The sequence below is a fragment of the Phalangium opilio genome, unplaced genomic scaffold (genome assembly GCF_054372755.1).
Source record: "Phalangium opilio isolate 3A_F unplaced genomic scaffold, DU_Popi_V2 ptg000011l_1, whole genome shotgun sequence".
In the NCBI taxonomy this organism is placed as follows: domain Eukaryota; kingdom Metazoa; phylum Arthropoda; class Arachnida; order Opiliones; family Phalangiidae; genus Phalangium; species Phalangium opilio.
In genome coordinates, this window is record NW_028324147.1 from 7,681,847 (window position 1) to 7,703,305 (window position 21,459).

Here is a 21,459-nt window from a genome sequence, read left to right on the forward strand (position 1 = left end):
AAAATTACTACGACATACAAATGTCAAATGTCGTATCTCAAATTATATCACTTTCTCTTTCAATTTCATTGTAGGGGGAGAAGCTGAGGGGGATTTTAATATAAAAACAGAATAAGCTCGAGTCGATTCAGTTATTAATCTTTTATGGCATCGGGGAGCGAAAAAAAAGTACCCTTTCGTTAGAAAATGTAAAATATCTGAATATTTCGCCCCCTTTTCCCCGGTATTTTTTTATTTGGTTCACGGAGTTGCCGCCAGGAGGCGTGGCTTTACCCCGTTTGAGTAACTCTTTCCCCTTTGGCGTTTTATTGTCCATTTAAATTTCTCCGCCCCTAACAACACCCCCGCTCGTTTCCCGTCGCGTCACTACTATCACGTCGACTCCGACTAGAGAGACTTCAATTCTCTTTATAACTTTTTAATTTTTCCACATTTTTCTCTCTCGCTCTCTTTGGTTTTAATGCCTCCGTCTGGTAGCGCCATCTATCGAACGTCCTGTCGTTAGCTCGGACTAAAGTTTTGTTTTCAAAGCTTCAAGATCGGACGGGAGTAACCACGCCATACTTTTACCGCCGGAAAATCTCGTAAGAATAGCCCCGCGCGCGCTAATTTTCTTTCCCGCCTTTATCGAGTCGGTTTGCGCGGGAAATCTCTAGTTCGTCTGCACGAGGGTTTTAAAATCCGCGTGATTTGTAACGAAAGGTCGTGAACTTTGAGAACGTTTATTGGTATACTTGAATCGTCTGTTTTTCTAACTGCCCTCAGGGTAAGTTATGGAAATGCTTTTTAATCTTAAACTACACGATATTATAAGTAAATTAACCCTCTTTAAGTATTTAAATTAATGTATGTTACATTGTATCTGATTCATAATAAGTGACAATCAATTATTCATGGCCAAGGGGTAGAAAATGATAGATGGTCGTTCTGGTAAATGCGCAGTAACTGTGACGTCATTTATGTCAAAATGTTCGTAGTTCTTAAACTGGTTATGGGTTATCAACCGCAGGTTGTCATTGAAAAGGGTTGACACATTTTCTTAAATAACCCTGGAAAAGTGGGGGACTTTGAAAATGGGTTTGAAATGTCAGAGACAAATTTGTCATCAGTGGTTTTTCTATAATAGGCCTAGGCTAGTACTAGCATGAAACACAATATTCAGAATTATTTGCAATTAAAATTGTGAGAATTGGTCAGGGAAAAATGACTTTACAGGATCAGATAAAACCTGAGAAAGTCAGACACTTTTGAATGGATAAATCTTTGACAATCCTTGTTGAAGTTAATTAACGTTACTTAGTTTTTAACCAATTATGTAGTTACATTGTATCCTTTATAATACATGTTTGAAGTCAGTGTGTAGATTACACGATTTAAATTTTGTAATGAATTGAATGCAATTTTGCAGTAACTCAGTCTATTAGATCGACGAAACAAATCCTCGATCATGTCATCACGTCACGCGATACTGTCAGGACAGTTTTGTCATTGTTTTAGGGTCCACGCGTTATCAGCTACGCGGGTCTCTTCTCTTCACCCAGGAGGGGATATTACGAAGGGGGAAGTGCCCCGTTTTGGGAGCGTGGTATGTACGGATGGCTCGGATAAAAATGTTGTCCGCTCGGAGGCCGACGGACGGGGGTGTATTTCTGTAGATACTTTTGAAGGGCTTGAATGTAACGGGGGTTTTCTGGGGGTACTGGCGGCGGGGGATTAAGCCCCTGGACTGTAGGTGTGAAAATTCGTTCCGCATCGACACTCGGCTTAAGCTTAATACCCGCAGTTTAAAGTTTTAAAATATGAAATACAAAAAAATAAAAAGCTTCTCGGTATTGGCCATGTTACCTTACCGATAAATATCGAAAGTATACTAAGCCGACGTTATGAATTGAAATAGAAATATTACACCAAAAGGTGCAACGTCATCCGTACTAATTCCAGTGCAAGGCCTAAGCTACACCAGAGGAAATAAAACCTTCACTAAAACATGTTCGAATTTTAGAGAATTAGGTACATCTAATTTTTGGTTTTTTTAACGTATCTCCAACGTCTCTTAAGGCCTTTAGCCTAGACCTAAATCTTGCGTTCACGTCGGTGAACTCGCTTTTGCTCTCGTAATTAAACTGTTCACACGTGTCAACGACTACGTAAAAGATTCTTCGCGGGTTTAGTTTGAAAATGTTCAGTTTCGTCGGGCAGTGTCGAGATGGCACCACTTTGTTAGCGCCTTTTCTTAAGCCATGGCTCACTCGATCACGCAATAGTGACGCGTGATCGAGTTAGCTACGCTTAGCAGACGATATATGAAAAGTTTTAGGATTCTTGGCACGGTATTTATCAGTTTGGATTCGGTTATTTTAGTATTCAAAAGTCTTGGTTCAAAAAATCACCATATACGCGTCTCGTTTTAAGTCGTCTGCTCTAACGTCTGCATGAACAGGGAAATGAACGTATCGACGCAACGGCAACGAAATTAACGAGGCGACCGACGGGAACGTAAGATTTTAAATGGGCCTTGGTTGGTATAAATGTCTTGTCTCTTTTATTGTGGTCTTACGTTATTGTTACAGGATTCACAAAAAAATAAGAAAACATTAACAATATCTTGACTATTTTATTAAACATTTTAGCAAACATTCCTCCACATCGCACAGCTATAACTTCAGTACAGTGTTAGAAAAATAACTCCAAGTATACTGATTCAAACTGAACTACTTACTAGCTATAGGAACCCAATGAAAAGGAACACTTTGGGGGAACTTATGTATTGGATATCTTTACAAACTTCGATGTATCAATAACTTTGGGTTTATTTTCCTCCGATAATATAGAGCTCCGTAGAAATCTATTAGTCTGAATTGGGGGAGCAAAACCCCTCAAGTGCCTAGTATACCCCCGTATCCCCACGCGCGTTTAAAAACGTTTCTTACGTCCAAACTCGTCTCACCCAGTAAACTCCATCCGAGATTAAGGAATCGTTACCTCGGCCTTCGCTGTAAACTCCTGTTGGAAATTTAATGGGTTTCTTTGGCATTGTGACAAGGTGAAAGGTCACTAAAGTCGACTGTGGAGTGCGTCGTTGGTTGCGTTGTAGTTTAAAATGTATGGCGGATTCCGGGATGAATATTATTGGGGTCTAATAGCGTAAAAATCCAGGCTGAAGCCTTTCAGAGGAAAAAAATTCGACGACTTTTTGACGCCACTCGTCGTCTCGACCCCCTTTTAGTGGTCACCCCTCTTTAATTTTTTCAAACTTCGTTTTTAGTTACTTTTAAAAAGTCCTTGGTTGTTTTAAAACGGACTGATTCCCAAACTGACATTCCCAAAATTGCGAAATCATGTGGATTATTTTGTTGTTGTTTTCATCTCGTTTGAAATAGCAAACTAAGTGACAGGGTAATGTTGCAATGGGTAAATAACTACCTGCCTTTTGAGTAATTGTGTCATCTGATGTCCCCCGTGCGACCCAGATTGCCAAAAAGAAACATTTTAGAATGTTGTTATTTAGATGCATTAGATTATTACTTGGTCTCGCACGTTACTTGTAATAGTTGGCATCTTTGCTAATGCTGTCATCTGACCAATATTCGGTAACCCTCTGCGAGAAGTTGGAACAGTAACTTTTCTTCAGGTGATGATGCTCTCTTTCAACACGTCCTTTTTATGTACCCAAGAAAAAATAACTTGGAAATTCTGAATAAGAAGTATTTGTTTGATAATGCCCTGTTCTTAAGGGATACACCGATTTAAGATATTTTTTTATATTTAATGGATAGAGCGTATAAAATAATGAATATATCAATTGGAACCGTGTTTCTATCTACAATATTAAAGATGATACAGGCAATTAAGTTTCCGTAATGGACACTACGCGCTAGGCTTCCCCACGATTCACTGGAAGCACCCCTATTGGTCGTCTTGTACCACATGACGGATTCGTCCAATAGGGCTACTCCCATGCAGTGCTTCACGGAGAAGCTTAACGTGTAGTGTCCATTACGCGTCACCATTACGAAAACTTCATTACTTGTATCTTCTTTAATATAGTAGATATAAACATGGTTCCAATTGATAATAATCATTATTTTATACGCTCTTTCGATTAAAAAAGTAAACAACGATAGCCCTGAGTATCCCTTTAATTGATACTACTTTCACGTCTATGAATTACTAATACTCCTAAGTTTAGAACTTATAGTTTCGCATACTTAACAGCTCTTTATGCATTGCCCAATTTTTTTCTTAGTAAGACATAGTAACGTATCAAATTACACTTGACTTCAGTCAGAGAAAAGAAAGACTTGGATGAAGAGAAAATTTTAAAAGACAACTCAATCCGAAATGAGCATTATTTTTAAACCGAGGACCCCAATCTTTCGAGTAAAGTTAAACCGAGTCAATCTGAGTGACACGACGTTGCATGGGAAAAACTCCAGTGAAAGAGGGGCCACCCTATAGTGACTTCATGTATACATCCGATATGCTATGGATGAACTTCGAGGGGATAATCACTCTCGTAGAGTTCTTATTTCATTTATTAAACCATCAATTTCCGTTTCAAATCGTTAGGTCATTGGCCCCTCGGAACACTTCGGCAAATCTAACCAAACCAAAATATATATACACAAAATGATCCCCCTTTCTCCTTTAGTTATGTATTAGGTTTGAGAAAAATGTTTGGCCGTTTTTTTGTTTTTTAAAAAGTCGGTATTGGGAAAAAGAGACGAGATGAGATTGACTCTAGGCCCATCTATGGATGAGACGGAAGGGATAGTTTTTTAGTATGAGATATATCGGATGATAGACCGCTTGCAAATTTACAATAATCAAGAACTGATTTGATGACTTCCAAAAATATTTCTGTCGATTGTGAATTTTTGTGTCGAAAATAATCTGGAAACACTTCCTTTTAATATCATTTAAAGTTAGGATTTAATTTAAAATTTTCTGAATATACTTTTTGAGATTTGGGATTATCTTCGCGTCATTTAGTTAAATTAAATATTTATCAGGAATATTTTTTGGGTATTTAGGTAACCAAGAAGTTTTAAAACAACGTGGTCTCATCCTTTTAGGTCATTAATATATTGAGTTAATATGTTCAAGGATAAGGATTGTAGTCTGAACTATTTTGATGTTTCCAAAAAACCTTTAAAGACCAAATTTGAATCACGTAATTACCTAGATTGCGCTAGTTAAGTACAAAACGAATTGAACGATTGCCATAAATTTCCCGTCAATCTCTTTCAGAATGTTGCCGAATAAGAAATCTAGATCATGTTTTTGCTATCTTGCAAGGGGTCTATTGTAACTCTATTTTGTCTTTCATACATTTTTCGAGTTTAATTTTTTTTTATTATTAATTCTTTACCATCTCTCTTTCCGATTTCAAAGTCAGTCATTTCAGTCGGGGGGGGGGGGGTTTTCTGGTAAAACAGCTGCTCTTTGCTATGGGAGAAGGGCCCCTATTTAATTCGAACGTTTTTCTATACACAAACAAGTAAGAGACGAAAATAAACTATAACCATGCAGTTCCCGGCATTGGTGTAAATAATTACATAATTTACTTTATTAATTTGTACAAGTTTATACCATTTAATTAATACATAAGCAAATGATAAACTTTTTAAAGTTCTCAGACCTCGTAACCTCTTTTTGGAGGAGGGAAGTTTGATACCGGGGCTCATCAGTGTCTGTTTAAAAATCGCGGCATGCTAATCAAGGTTGGACGTCATCATTGAGTGTTTCCACCTCTCGGTGGAACTATATTACTTGCTTAGTCACGTGTATTTAGTAGTTCTTGTTGCTATAACCAGGTGGCATCTAAAGCTTGTTCCCAACCTATAGCATGGATACTATGGGGGTAAATTTACAGCCATACGTAGGAAGGGCACTCTTGTGATAGCGCTATAGAGTATTCCACTCCAGTATAGACATCTCTCCTCCAAGGTGACCTTGACGCCACAAGCAAAATCTTTAGTGTCACCCTGGGTACGAAATCTTTCTATCGACGCTTCATTTGACCATTTGAATCAAAGATATCGCGTAAATAAACACAGAGAATCATTGTTTCTATGGTTTTCTGACCCATTTGACCCTCCTGAAGGTCAAAAAGCCGTAGTGATGGTTCTAGCAGACGCCACCAAAACAGTGGCGACACAATAGTCCTCGTTTTTAATAATAATTAGATGCTAATTATTTTGTAATAAGCGATCATTAAGTATTATTATTTATTTAATATTGTCCCTTTTATATTTAGGAAAAGGCCGTTCTTTTAAGGTATAATGCTATGTTACCTGAACCTTTCCTTTAAAGATGACCCTGGCATTATTGCAATTTTCTCTTGCACCGTGCTTTTAATATTCCCGGGCGTATTGTATATATTCGCGTTAATAAATTGGCGTGGAGTCAAATTGAATTTGTAAACGAGGTTATAATGAGCGTAACGAAGCTTTTCGTGTTTACCTGTGTAGCGAACAAGGTATAGGGGTTGGGTGTCTGGGCGGAGGAAGTATAAATGTACCCGCTATATTAACTTAAGTGTGGATGCTTTCCGCGAACTCCTCTTTTTCGCCGTGAGGGGGCGCCTTAACGCTAATAGTTTAGCGAGGGGTGTAGAGAAGAATAGACGCCCCTTTAACGATGTCACGTGTGTGTAAAGCGAACACCGTTTTGCTCAAAAGCCGCTCGCGCGCTCGGCACCTTGATGGTTTTTTGTCACGACATAACCGCGCACCGCCATTTACAACAAGCAGCTTTAAAAACCTTATGTAATGTTGACTTCTATACGCTCTATTACATGTCTACTAGATATTATACTGGGTGTTATCTTCGCTATCTAAAAGACTTCGCAGCCCCCACAATGCACCGGTGTCACGCGATTTGTTTGACCTACAAATACCTGTAAATATCGCAACGTCAGGTATAACAACCTAATTAATTTAGAAATCTTATATTGCATTGAGATATTGTAGCAGTCACAAAGATTTTGCTGACCAGCAATACACCGGTGTCACGCGATTGCCTTGAACTAAATATACTTACAACCTAATTAGTTTGGAAAACATTTACTTGAGACTTTATCCCAAATGGAATTAGTTTTAAGTTCTTTTTCGATGATTTTCCATAACGGACGTGCTTTATGGAGGTTTAGTCTTGTCATATATATATTAAACAACCTTACAGTATTGCTAAGTTACCGAACCCTATTGGACAATGCCGGCCGGACAGCATTTCCTTCAGTAACAAATCTTTTATGAAGGGTTAATCTCATTTAAATCGTGTGAAATTTTAAACACACGTCTATTACTTAGTATATGTATAAATGAAGGAGTAATTTTTCAATAATATAAAAATTTTAGCTTCTAGAATGATAAGTGTACCAAAAACAAATTTTGTTCCCTCGAGACAAAATCTTCAAAATTTCACCCTACCGGAAGTTGATGTAATTTCCAAATATCAAGAAAGTTTACGATTTTTGGTAATTTTTCTATATAATTATGAAACCTATGTTGTCTTAATCCGACATGTGTGACCCAGACCCCAACTTTTTTTTCGGTGATACCTTGACCCCAACCTCGATTAATATTTTACCGCGTACGAACTCTAATGCTCGCGTCCTTTTGGTCCTATCAAGTATATTTGTCCGTATATCGTTGTCATTAGCTTCGAGGATTTAAATAAAGACACAAATACCAAATTTTATTGGCAAATCCTTAAAAATGGGCGTTTCTCGTGCATTGTTCCAAAACTTCTCGACATCTGCATTTGAGGATATTACGCCAAAATATTTTCCAACAGATGTAAAAACTCTTAACTAGAATTGTGGACAAAATTGGAGGTAGGGCGTTCTATTTTAAAAGCGCTTCTAATTCTTTTGCGTAGAATGCGCTATCGTCACCTCTTTTGTCTTGGGGAAAAAAGGGATAAACTCCCAGTTATTTTATTTCTATTATAAAACTTTAAGCCGGTCTCGCGCTGCTGTCTTCCACCAAAATCCCAAAACCGCATCCGACGAATATTTGTGTCGTGTCGCGAAAAGATAATTTTAAACTCATGCACGCGCTCTCCGAGTAGAGTCAGTACAGCCTAAGGAAGACGATCCAAAAATTGTCAAATCGCGATTATAATCCTTCCTTCTTACGAAGTTACGCCCGACAAGAATATCTGAGAGGTCGGACGCTTCAAGAAAACTAAATTTTGAAATCGTTCTAGGTGTTTTTGATAAGTTTGGCAACAATTAAGGGGGATGTTCTTTGGGAAATTTTGAGTCGAAAATGTTCTACGACATTTTGTGGTCCGGACCATTGTTTTAAAGTTATTATTTAATTAAGGGGTCATCCCTAAAACACTCCGAACACAACTCAAAAACGGTGTCCCTTGGGGCAAAATGTCGTAGAAAATTTTAGACTCAAAATCGACCAATGAACGTCCCTCTTAATTTATGGTAGATTTATCAGAAACACCCTGTATAATACAGATAATTAATAATTCTGAAAATTTCATCGGTAATTAACTGTTAAGTATTAATTATCAAACACTGGGCGTAGTAAGCAAGTACTTCATCCAGCGTTTGTTAATTAAAAGCTAATAGTTAGAATTACCCATGGATATTTGAGAATTATTAATCATTGCTTCTAAAATTTTTATCAGAAATGAACAAACTTTAAGCTCGAATCTTTCCTTAGAAAAACAGTGAAATATCTCTAATTAACCAGTGTCCGATCCCTTTGGAATAACTCTGCGTAAAACTTGAGGAATTTGTGATGAACACGTGGGGCATTGCCAGCTAAAATTCCTTAGTGACAAAAGACCGTAACTAAAGAAATCCCTTTGTTAAGTTTAATTTCATTTCATTTAATATTTGACTGGAATCTTAGAAACAATGAATATCCGCGCAGGTAGTGAGTGTTTTTTCCCAGTTTTCTAAATTTGGAAGACGGAGGAAATTTCACTGTCAAAGTGTCCCGCTTCATTCCTTCCGCAGCGAGTTATTATTATTTCGGTTTTAAAATAAACTTACGTCCATTTCCGCTACATGTACAGTTTCTTTCTGTGTTTTCATTGCCAATATTTGCGAGAAATGGGGTGTTTCCCTGATCTAGGAAGTTAAAATTCTTTTACAATGGTGTTGTGTTTGATTTGCACCAGTTACAATTATTTTCTTGATTACCCGAAAAAGTAAAAACGTTTAGTGTTAAATTACTGAACTACTGTTTCTCTTCACTGGCGACCAATGTCGGCTAACCCCACTGTGCATTTGTGACTTGCTGCATATGATTTACAGATGTTTGAACATGGATATTTCTAAATAGATAGATCCCATTCAGGCATAGAGACTTAATGGTAGATCATAAATTTATGGTAACATTGGACGCCTAGTACCATGATTACCATCTGACGGATTCGTCCAATAGGAGTACTTCCAGTGCGTCGCGGGGAAGCATAACGCGTAGTGTCCATTACGCGCCATTATGGAAGTTTCCGTAATGGACACTACGCGTTAGGCTTCCCCACGAATCACTGGGAAGTATACCCCTATTGGTCGTCTTGTATCATCTGACAGATTCGTCCAATAGCGGTACTCCCATACCGTGCTTGGCGGGACACTTATGTATTGGTAAACCGCGCACTGTTTGACTGGATCGTGTCCCGCGAAAAATATATTTATTCATAAAAAGCGCCACAAGTGGAAAGAAGTAAAACCGCAAGATTAATAGCGTGGTATCCATAGAATCATTCTTTTCCGCTAAATCTTCACCAAGCTACGTAACCATAGAGATCCCAGGCTTGACGTTTCATTCCCCCCCCCCTCTCTTTCTTTGAGTTAACACGCTCCGTCAACTTCTCAATTTTTGTAAGAAAAGATCCCAAATTTCATCGTCGTCGGTCGCCTCACTTCCCGAACGCTTATGAGAAAGATCATGAAGCCACCACCACACTCAAAGTAAAAATAAATTGCGAAAAAACCCAAAGTTTCTAACTAAAAGAAAATGTCATACTCCCCCCTCTCTCTCTATAGGGCTGATCTTTGAGAGAGGATAAACTGTCTAATCCATCATGCAAAAAAACGGCCAGAAAATTGTGAAAAATTCGTGAAATCTATCCTGAGATCCTTAGAGCGGGGATGATTTTTTTTCTTTTTGGGTTTTTTCAACCCCCTAGGTTCACCGTCAAAACTGTCACCGTTTTACCAAGATTTTAGAGCCTATTTACTACACCACCCCCTAGGTTTTTTGGTAACGGGATCTCCTTAAAAATCCGCATCTACTATCCCCGCGAAAATGCGTTACGCCGGCGTCAACGTTGAAATTTTCACGCTGTATAATCCGCCTCCAACATCTATCCATCTACCTTTTTAACCGTTTCTCGAATTAAGTTTCAACAGTTTCCGAAAAACTTAGTTTTTTATTTATTTAAGGCAAGATTTTTTCCAAAAATCCCGTAATTTTATGCAAAGTTTCTACTATAACTTACTTTATTTTACAGTTTCTTCTCTAACTTCCTCTTTTTTAAACATTTCCTTCTATAACTTCCTCTATTTTTGCACAGTTTCTTCTCTAACTTCCTCTAGTTTTGCACAGTTTCTTCTATAACTTCCTCTATTTTTACACAGTTTCTTCTATAACTTCCTCTATTTTTACACAGTTCCTTCTATAACTTCCTCTATTTTTACACAGTTTCTTCTATAACTTCCTCTATTTTTGCACAGTTTCTTCTATAACTTCCTCTATTTTTCCACAGTTCCTTCTATATCTTCCTCTATTTTTCCACAGTTCCTTCTATAACTTCCTCTATTTTTACACAGTTCCTTCTATAACTTCCTCTCTGGTTACAGTTTCTTCTATAACTTATTAAGAAAATTAAACAAAACACTAAACTTAAAATTCAAAGTTTCCCATATTTCTCTATATTGTGATCCAGTTCCTCTAATACATCCCTTAAATTTAAACAAAAACTTGCGTTATTTTCAGTTTTATACAAAACGTCTGTCTTATTTTCCTTTACTAAACATTTCTCCGATACTTTCCTTAAATTTAATCCAAAGTTCTCCTATATTTTCCTTTATTAAAATTTCTCCTATACTCCTCTTAATTTAAACCCAATTTTTTTGTAGACCTACTTCATTTCATTTCATTTCATATAATTCATAAATTTGATATAAATCAATCGTAATTTATCCTGGAAAAATTATTTCAAAGAAGTCTTTTATGAAAATCAGGCAAATCGTTTTTGGTTTATTTTATTACGACCTTAAAATCGTACATTCAACTATATAAGACGACCATCATTTTAATAATAATGAAGGTCTACTGGTATCATTCTTACGTCATGCACAAAATCCATTTCTAAGAATAAATCTAGAAAAAATAAAAACCTTGGTCTGGTGCAAAAAGAAAATAAAATAAAACTGAAATAAATCCAGGAATGCATACAGCTAATTGGAATAATTGTGCCCCCGTATCTTGCACGTTAATTTCTAAGTGGGTTTGGTGGGCCGGGCTTGAGAACTTACTACCGTCACTCCAGATAATTCTGACGTCTTTCCAACTGTGATTTCATTGCTTGGTACCAACGCGAGGTCCTAGGTGATTGCGTTGCGCGCAAGATGTAACGCGCAGGGATAGATTTAATTTTAGAAGTAGGAATGGAGAACGTTTAGTATTTAGTCCGACTCATAGCCCAGTATAGAGCCCCTCCCTCCAACACGTAACGAAAATTTTAAATTATCTTATTGGCTAACTAACTTGAACTACGTTTTGATGACGTTGCTGACGGGGACGGCCAAAAATACGTAATGCCTTTTTACCTCTGTCGCTATGACCCGCCTGTTTTTTCATACCCCTCCGTCCCGTGGAAAGGGGGGGTCCGGGACTTGGACGCGCGCCCACATTACTCTGTTCTCCATTCCTACTTCTAACATTAAATCTATCCCTGGTCATACATAATTATGAGTCTAGCTCCTTTCACAAAATCCGCATAGTTGAGTTTAGAAAATTACTACGCAGTGATTCCAATTAGCTGTATGCATTCCTGATAAAACTTATAGCGTGCAGTTTTCCTGAAAGTATAATAACTGGTTTTAATAATAAAATAATGTAGGAAAAAATAAATAGTATCCAGGCTGCTGGTTTAATGATATTCAAACGTTTACTTTATAACGATTCGAGAACAATCTTTTTCTTACATCATTTGCGTATTGTTGCGACTTCCATCCCAACATAAGAGTTTGTGATAATTCCTGATATCACATCGGCGGACTGAAACACCGATCTAAATCCCCAACTTATTTGCGTGTCTTTATTTTAATAACGAAGAAGCTCCAAATGCAATCATCAATAATTTCTTTAATTACTGTATTGTCTTATCAAATCATACTTAAATCAACATATCTTTACAATAATTTCCTTAAAAACACGTCCGTATCTAAAGTTTCTAAGTCTTTCTTTTACAACCTCTCTCGGCAGAGTCGGTTTGCGATCTATATTGTCCGATGGTAACAAACGCTCTTTCTCCATCAAGAGTCCAAAGCGATCTACTCATGCTTTGCTTCTGCTAGTTTTAACACAAAGTTCAAGTTTTTACCCTTATTGTTGTTACCAAGCGAGCGCTCCCCAAAATTCGTCACTCCTAAGTTTTATGACTTTACAGAGCCAGAGGGCCTTTTAACACACTAGTAACAAAAACCATCCGTCGAACCTTTCAAATGCATTACTATAGCCTTTACAATAGTACAGTATTTCTTAGCAATTACAAGCCGTGCTCTACGACAGTTCTTATTTTGGTTAGAGTACAATGTTATTCTTTAAAGTCTTTACATATAAAACATATCAAACATAAGTATTCACTATAAGTAAACCTTAACTAAGCTAAATTCGGACCATAAAAACCCATAACTTCTGCTTATGGGAAAAAAGGTCCTGGGAAAACCCCAGTGGGGAAAACCATTAATTCAATTACTATTTAAGTATAAATGACCAGGCTTGTTTTGGATCGCCGGATTCAACACGTATAAAGTAAAAGAAATGGTCGAAACCACGAAGAAATTCAAAATTCTACCTCAAGTTTAAAAGAATATATCTCGAGATAATATTTTCTAGAAAAAAATGCACAGGAATAAAAGGGCCCTAGGTTATAAAATTTGGATTAAAAACCAAGGAAAATGGCTTTAAAAAGTATAAAAAAAGTATATATACTTATTATAATTACAGTGTTTGGCTATGAAATGGCGATAAACGTAAAGTTTATTCGAGGTGAAATTATGAATAAAGAGATATTGGTGGATCCTTGTGTATTTTCAGGAATTTTAGGCCGGAGTTTCTAGCTTTCTTAGTATTAACTCTTAAGACGCGAAAGATATTTATGGTCTGTCATGAATTTATTTAATTCTCACGTGAAGAATAATCTGTCAATTTTCTACGACTTTTTTTGGTATAGAGGGCGTTTTATCTTTAAGCAGACCTCACAACGAGTTTCAAATATTTGTTGTTTTTTGGACGCATCAGTTGTCAGTCCCACACCCTCAGAAAATAAATAATTCTCTCACTCCTGGACTTTGAATGGTCTCCTTTCCGATGTCGAATTTTCCACCGATTTTTTAACCCATTATCAACCGATTTTTTTAACCGATTATCAACCGATTTTTTTAACCGATTATCAACCGATTTTTTTAACCGATTATCAACCGATTTTTTTAACCGATTATCAACCGATTTTTTTAACCGATTATCAACCGATTTTTTTAACCGATTATCAACCGATTTTTTAACCGATTATCAACCGATTTTTTTAACCGATTATCAACCGATTTTTTTAACCGATTATCAACCGATTTTTTTAACCGATTATCAACCGATTTTTTTAACCGATTATCAACCGATTTTTTTAACCGATTATCAACCGATTTTTTTAACCGATTATCAACCGATTTTTTAACCGATTATCAACCGATTTTTAACCGATTTTTTAACCGATTATCAACCGATTTTTTTAACCGATTATCAACCGATTTTTTAACCGATTATCAACCGATTTTTTAACCGATTATCAACCGATTTTTTAACCGATTATCAACCGATTATCAACCGATTTTTTTAACCGATTATCAACCGATTTTTTAACCGATTATCAACCGATTTTTTAACCGATTATCAACCGATTTTTTAACCGATTATCAACCGATTTTTTAACCGATTATCAACCGATTTTTTAACCGATTATCAACCGATTTTTTAACCGATTATCAACCGATTTTTTAACCGATTATTAATCGATATATCGGTAAATTAACCTCTAACCGATTTATCGGTTGATGTCCATCACCAGTTTTTTTCGCGTCTCGGACAAATAAAGATCAAAAACCATTTTAACTATATTTTAACAACCTATGAACACGACACGTGTAATATTAGGAAAATATCCTCTCTGCTTGAACGTTTTTCAATTTACGAGTTAAAGATTCATTGTAAAATATGAATTAATTCAAACGCCTGTATGTTAGTCTTTTGTTCGTATAAAAAGGGGGGAGAAAAAGGCTAAAAAAGCGGGAAAAACTGCTAAAAGATTTCTTTTTTGCTCGTTTCGTCGCGATAAAACAGGACATTAATTCGACGGACTATAAAAAGCGAAAGGTCGTTTTGTTTTTTTTACGACTCTGGAACGCGAAAACGCGGCGTTTTTCGACGAAATCGACGAAAAAGGAGCTTGAAACGTATAAAACACACTCGCTTTCTCCCCCACTCCCCCACCCTCGACGACGCGAAAACGACAAAAGTGATTCAAATGAGACGTAAAAAAATAAAATAAAAAATACTGCGACCGTTAGACCCCGCAGGTAAAGGGAAAGGCCATAAAATAACCCCCCACTTTATACTTTGATCCCCGAAAAAAAAAACGAATGATATAAAATATTTTCTTGAGCGCAAAATGCTTAAATTTCAAAGAATATTTCTTTAGAGAATAGATTCTAATCGAATAACTTTATTTTGTTCCTTTGATTTTATTTCGCCGTAAATAATGGTCGCTTAGTAAAATATTGATTAAACGATTGTATGTAGCAAAAGTTACCAGTGTAGCCCGTGGTATACCAAAGGTTCATAGATGAAAGGAAAAAGTATACTTCATAGTTCTAAGCTTCCTTGCGCCGTGTTAATATGAGAAACCCCCTCCGTTTATCTCTCAGAATATTGTCGACCCCCACCACTGCGTATGATTACCTTTACGGCCGTAGCACAGGGAACACGCGTGAATAGGCTCAATATAGTAGCCGATGCTAACTAGTACCAAGAATTAACGTTTTTATCGAAAACGAGGGAAAAGGGGGTATATTAGGGGTGAAAGATGACCAAATGGGGGTAAAAAAGGGGTTAAAGAGGGGATAGTAAATCTTCCGTTTTAGATGTATAACTTTTTAGCTCATCGTTAGATTTCGCGAAAAAGTAAAAATCTCTAATAGATCATGGATACTTACTTTTCTCAAGTTTTCTTTATAAATTGAAGAAAGATTGTATTTAATTAATTTATGCAGTGTTTCATTAATTAAAACTGTTCCATTTGATGAATTTAAGTATCTCTTTAATGGATAACATTTTAAGAAACTAAATATTAGAAATTAGTGCAGTTCTTGAGTCTTGAAATTTAGTCTGAGAAAAAAAACCCAAAAAACCGTTTGTGACATTTTGGGCAATCTAGGGTATACAGTTTTGAAACGACATTTCGGTCTTAAGCTGTCACTTACATCATTCTATATTTCTGTTTAAAAAAAAACACGATGTATCTTTTTTCAGGACGCCGCTACGTTTCCCCTCAAGTTAAAATTGTCAACGTGGGCGATCTAGATTCTAAATTTAAATTAATTACTCGATAATTATTTAATCAAGGTTTGGGTAATTATTAATTTAAATATATTTTATCGAGTTCCTGAGAAAGTTCTTAAATTGGCGGTGTCGGTTCGTTAAACCGGACATGAAATTTTCGATATCTCTCAAAGTACACTCGCGGCTCTCGACTCTAATAAGCAAAAGATCATATCTGTAATCGCAAGAATTATAGCATTTATTAGAAGAAATTTTTTTTTCCTTCTACCATTATCCGTTTCCGAAAAAAAGGCAATGATTTGACCTTTTTTATTTTCATTTTGTTTCCGGTAAGGCAAGGAAAAAATGCCAATTAAGAACATCCCATTTTCTAAAATGCAATTCACGGATGGTGAACCTTTCGTCAGGGAGGTATATGCTGCAGTTTTGAGGGATTTGTTGTATTGCTAGAGAGATGAAGCACATGATATTTAAGATTATATTTGCGATTATGTAGTGAAAACCTGTCATATGTTTCAAAGTGTCGGTCAAAAGGGTAATGATTTTACCAGAAGGAATCCTTCGTGAAAGGGTTAAAGGGTGGAGGGTCTCATCGAGGTGTATTTATCGGAGAAGGGCGTCCCCTGGTGGCGGATTTGTCGAAAACTGAAAGTATAGATAACACTTATAAAATTATTATCTCTGACTTTGGATGCTTAACCGATATTTTTCGATGCTTAACCGATATTTTTGGATTCCTAAGTTCTAAGCAATTTTTAATTTTTAACCGATATTTTCGGTTCCTTAACCGTACTTTTTGGGTGTTTCTTAAACCGTCTAAGTAGTATCAAATGGAGATTGGAACTTTATGGAATTTATGGGTATATAGTGGTATAAGTGGGAGTTTATAAGTATGTAATGATGCAACTTATTTGCTTATTAGGCTAATTTCTTACCGACCTTTTAGACCATATAAAGTAGTATTTCAACTTTTTTCAAAAAGGTAATTTCCTCTTATTTAAAAATATCCCAAGTCAGCAATTGTTCTTATAGATTGTGTGCACTAAAGAAACTAGAGAAATTTCCTCTTCAGAGTCTTAACTTCAACTGCGCATGCGTTTCAGGTTTGCCAGTAATTTCTTACTATACAATCTCAAGTTTCACTAGTTTGGAACTGAGTGATCACTGAATCGAAGAGAACTATACATTTTATTCAGTCTGTTTTAGATATAGCGGTTGAATTGCACTTGCAAATGCGGATGGCAACACTTGTCCGCACAGCACAGTATACATTGGTTACAGTTAAGTAACCTTCTCTTTACTTTTTTTGTGACAAAAACAGTAAGTTTTTGGGCGGTCTGGCGTTTTTAATGAGAACTCCAGATTATGTAGCTATTGTAAACGATTCGGCAAATTATTCGCTAAAAGTAGTGGAACGAATCGAGATAAGTTTGCGCCCGCCAGAACACCGCCGCTGAAAAGAAAAAAAAACGGATAAAATATAAATAAAATTCTCTCTCAAAAAACCGGGAAAATGCACCCAACTTCTTGTAAGCTTCTGTTTCTTTAGCTCAGCTCCTAAGAAAATAGTTTCTTTTTCCTTTTAATATCACGTATTTCGCGTCAAATCTTTTCCTTCGTCAGATCCCCCCCCCCTCTCCACTCTATCTCTTGGGGGTGAGGGGATGTTTAGGGGTCAGGGGTCACGCCAAAGAAGCAATTCCGGAAAAAAGGGCCCGGATTAAAACCTTACCAGCTCTCAACGCCGCGACCCCCTCGAAAATCCATCTTTAGAAAACAATACTGGTTAGTTCCCAGTGCATAACTTCACGTACATATAAATACGATGGTAGTTTTGTTGACGCCATTGATTTAATTAAACTAGTCATGGGAAGAAACCGATTTGATATCGGTATCGGTGATCGATATGGCACTTTAACCAATATATCGGTTCGAGCTTTATTTTATCGATTAATTTGCCAATTTATCGGCTAATGATCGGTAAAAATAGTTGATAATCGGTTAAAAAATAGTTGATAAATTGCCCAAAAGCATCCTTATTAATTTCTTATAGACCTTACAATAACACCCTGTATAAGTTACATTTTCGACTCAATAGTTCTTCGGTCCTATCAACCTATTTTGGAACACACTGTCTTGTAGAATTATAATACATTATTTCAGTTTGAAATATTCATTAATTTACGTGCTCTGTCGACAAAAACAACTCTATATAGCCTTTCCACACGCATAAATCTATTAGTTCCATATATTTTGAGTAAACTTTTGGGGTGAATAAAATAAAATCCACGCGGATGATACGAAAAAGGTTCTTCGTGAAGATGGCGCGTATAATGTTTTTACTATTTTTTATAAGAGAGTGGCGCGATGGAATTAATGTTGCCTGTTAGTGTCGCTGTATCCGTGAAAACAGTGCTTTACAATTCAAGTATGTGTGCCTTTATTTTTTGCGGCGCTCTCAGGGAAAGTAATTCTGTTTTTATTGGAGGGATGTTAGAAGGGATCGAGATGCTGCTGCTGCTGCTGCCTGCCTCTCACATCCTCTTACATTCATCCATCGTTGAATATCATCCCTCTCACCATAAAAAACAAAATTATATTTCAGAAAGGTTTTTTTAATGTCCGAACCCCAGATCTTTACATTTTTTAACCCAACAATTATTTTTTATTTTTTTGACAATCAGGACTGTTAACAGTGAGAATTTAAAAGAGTTCTGTTTTAGTTGTTGCATTGCAAGATGAGATGCAAGAAAACTCTTCTCTCTAGCCTGCCTGCGCTATAGATATACTGTAGTTTCTTAACTTAAACCGCATGTTCTTCAGGGTTCCCAGAAATTTGTTGTTAGAGCATCTCTTGCAGATTTGGAACTGAATCGAACAGAACTATACTTTTCAGTATGTTGCAGATATAGCGGTTGAATAGCACTCACAAATGACTGGAAACACTTGTGTGCCCACTTAACATTGCATTATTAATAATTTTAATTTTCCCCTTTTCTAAAATTGGACGTTGTATATTAGATATTCCAATGTTTTATGAAGTTTGAGCTTTCACGAATCACGTTAATTTCAAAAAATGTGATGAAATGGCATCAAAATTCAATGACAATTTCGTAATAATTTGATCCAAATATGATCACTTGTTTTACACTCAAATGACCGGAGTTTGAGACCACAATTTCGCAAAAAAAAAAAAAACCATCTTCAAATGTGATGAAAATTTCATTTACAAATATGATCCAGATCTGATGACCATTTACCGCAAATAAGATCAAATCCGGAAATAAAGCTTGATTGTTATATGGTAACATCACAAGTGGATACTTCTGGTAACGGTTAAACAACCAATAATTTATACGCTGCCTGTTGTATAATGTAAAGATGGAATGACCCGGGTTACCAGAAATTACTACAAAAACAAAATTCATATCTGATTTGAATACTCGGTCCAAAACTCCAAATTGCGTCTGTAAATTTTTTGGTAATTCATTATCCCTTTAAAACGGCCTTATATGGTATAACAATACATAAGGGAGTGGAACTCTTCTTCATACTCTTTTAGCGTAAAACCCGTTGTCAGTTAGAAATAATTGCAAATTACGTATTCCCCCTTTTTTTTTGACTTTGAAAATTTATCTGTCAAAGATTTTATTTAAAAGAGCATCTGTTGAATCGCGCATACAGTTAACTGAAATCTTGCTTAAACTAAAACCCCGTTTTCAGCACCAAAAAAGTGTTTAACTGTCTCCGAAATTTGGTTTGAAAGGGAAGCATCGTGTTCGCGTTGCCCGCCGTTTGCTCTTCCGTAAAAAAGAATGAATTAGGAAGATAGTTGGCCCCTTCGGAACCCCCCAAAAATCCCCGATACCCAGAGCGGGAAGAAAAATTCTCCCATCTGCCACCAAAAATCAAGCCCCAAACCCTAATGTATTAAAAAAAAAATTTGCAAAAACATTTTCACTACGGAGCCTTGAATTTTAGTAGTTATAGACTGAAAGATCAGAAAAAAAAAGAATTTAGTAAAAAAAAAAAGAAAAGGATTTTGAGGAGGATTTGTATAAAGTTTGAAACTTTTTAAGCCTAGGGTTTAAAAATATTGGCGTGGTTTTTTTGTAGCAGACCATACCATACCAATGTCAAGGGGGCGCCACTTTATTTTATTTATTACGTTTTTTTATTATAATTATTATTTTATGCAAATTTAAATTAGCTCGTTTGAATCAAGGATAAATGTTTGAATAATATTTTCGCACAAATACTTGTATGATCACTTAATTTGGGTTTCTACGCTAGTTTTATTGGTGGCGTTAATTTGCGTGAGAAGTTTTGCACATTTTTGAACCTCGTATATTTGTATAAGAAAACCAGAAATTGAACCGTGGAAAAATTGACATAATTTCACATATTATTTTATTTATTTCTTAGTTATTTGTTTAAATATTGAAAATAATTTAATGAAATATCTACATTACTTATTTTAATTTTTTTAAACCATACAATCTTCTTATATTTCAAAGACTAAATCTCACGATAGGAATCTGAATTTTCCCATGAAAATAGTACAGTAAGAAACGTTTTTTTTTTTAATTTAAACCCAAAACCGTTTCGTATAATTCTTAAACGCATTCGATATCGTATTGTAAAATCTTACTGTACATCAGTTTCATTTAAAGAAAGAAAAAAAAAACATTTTTTATTACGTGAATTCAACCCCTTCTTAAACCATCTATCCCAATAACCGAGTTCGCTGGACTATATCAAGTGTAAATCAACAAGGAGTAAGGAACCCTTAACCAGTAAATAGACCAAACTCTCTTGGGTTGAAGTTTCTCTCTCCTCTCGCCGGAACCACAAACAATTGTGACGTTTCCGCCAAGCCTACTATAGAGAACTGCTTGTAACACTGTCGTGACGTCACCTTCTCTTGATTCTGCCGACTTAATTGGTAGTCGTAATTTTTGATAATATAATTTAGATTATCAAAATTAACATTAAGTAACGTGGTTCACCTCCATGGCGGTTCATTTTCAAGAATGAGTTATACAGTAAATAGTCATGAGAAGTAAATCAAATTACTAGTGTTGAATGATATCGTTAACTAACCGATGTCAATACCGAAGTTCTACTTGAACCGATACCGATTATTTAACTCAATGAAACCATAATCGACAGTTTTCACCGATTATCAACCGATTGTTGATCTATTTTGACCCTCTAACCGATTAATCAGCAATTATAAGATCGAACCGATATATCGGTTTGTGCCCAACATTACAAATTACCAAATTAAAAAAACGAACAAAAATACAGACGAAAGAATTAGATTTTTAGTACAATCAAAATAATATAAAACACGAAAAGTAAATAAACATTGAGTCCCCCCCCCCTTTTTTTAAACAGCATCGAGAAGTGAAGCTAACGATTCTAAAGTTCTTTTACTCCTAGTTGCTTTACTCATGGCTATATCTATACGAATCGAATTGTATAAATTTAAACAGTTTTAGAAAAAATTATAATATATCCGTTTTCATTGTTAAAACCCATAAGATGATGTAAAAAAATGTATAATAACAGCGGGGCATGATAATAGGGCACCAAGGTCGGCTTTATAAATCGTACCGCTTCGGAGATACAAAAAAAAAGA

General features: G+C 36.0%; 1 protein-coding gene across 2 annotated transcripts in view; it reads left to right on the forward strand.

Moving 5' to 3' along the window:
* Positions 1-581: 581 nt before the first annotated feature.
* The window catches only part of LOC149710188 (uncharacterized), a 321,109-nt gene continuing 300,231 nt past the window's right edge, over positions 582-21,459 (forward strand). The window contains exon 1 of one of the 2 annotated variants that reach the window (XM_089859972.1): positions 582-766. The gene's annotated coding sequence lies outside the window, so the exon portion shown is untranslated. The remainder of the gene's footprint in view (positions 767-21,459) is intronic. The other variant, XM_089859953.1, reaches the window with a different exon arrangement.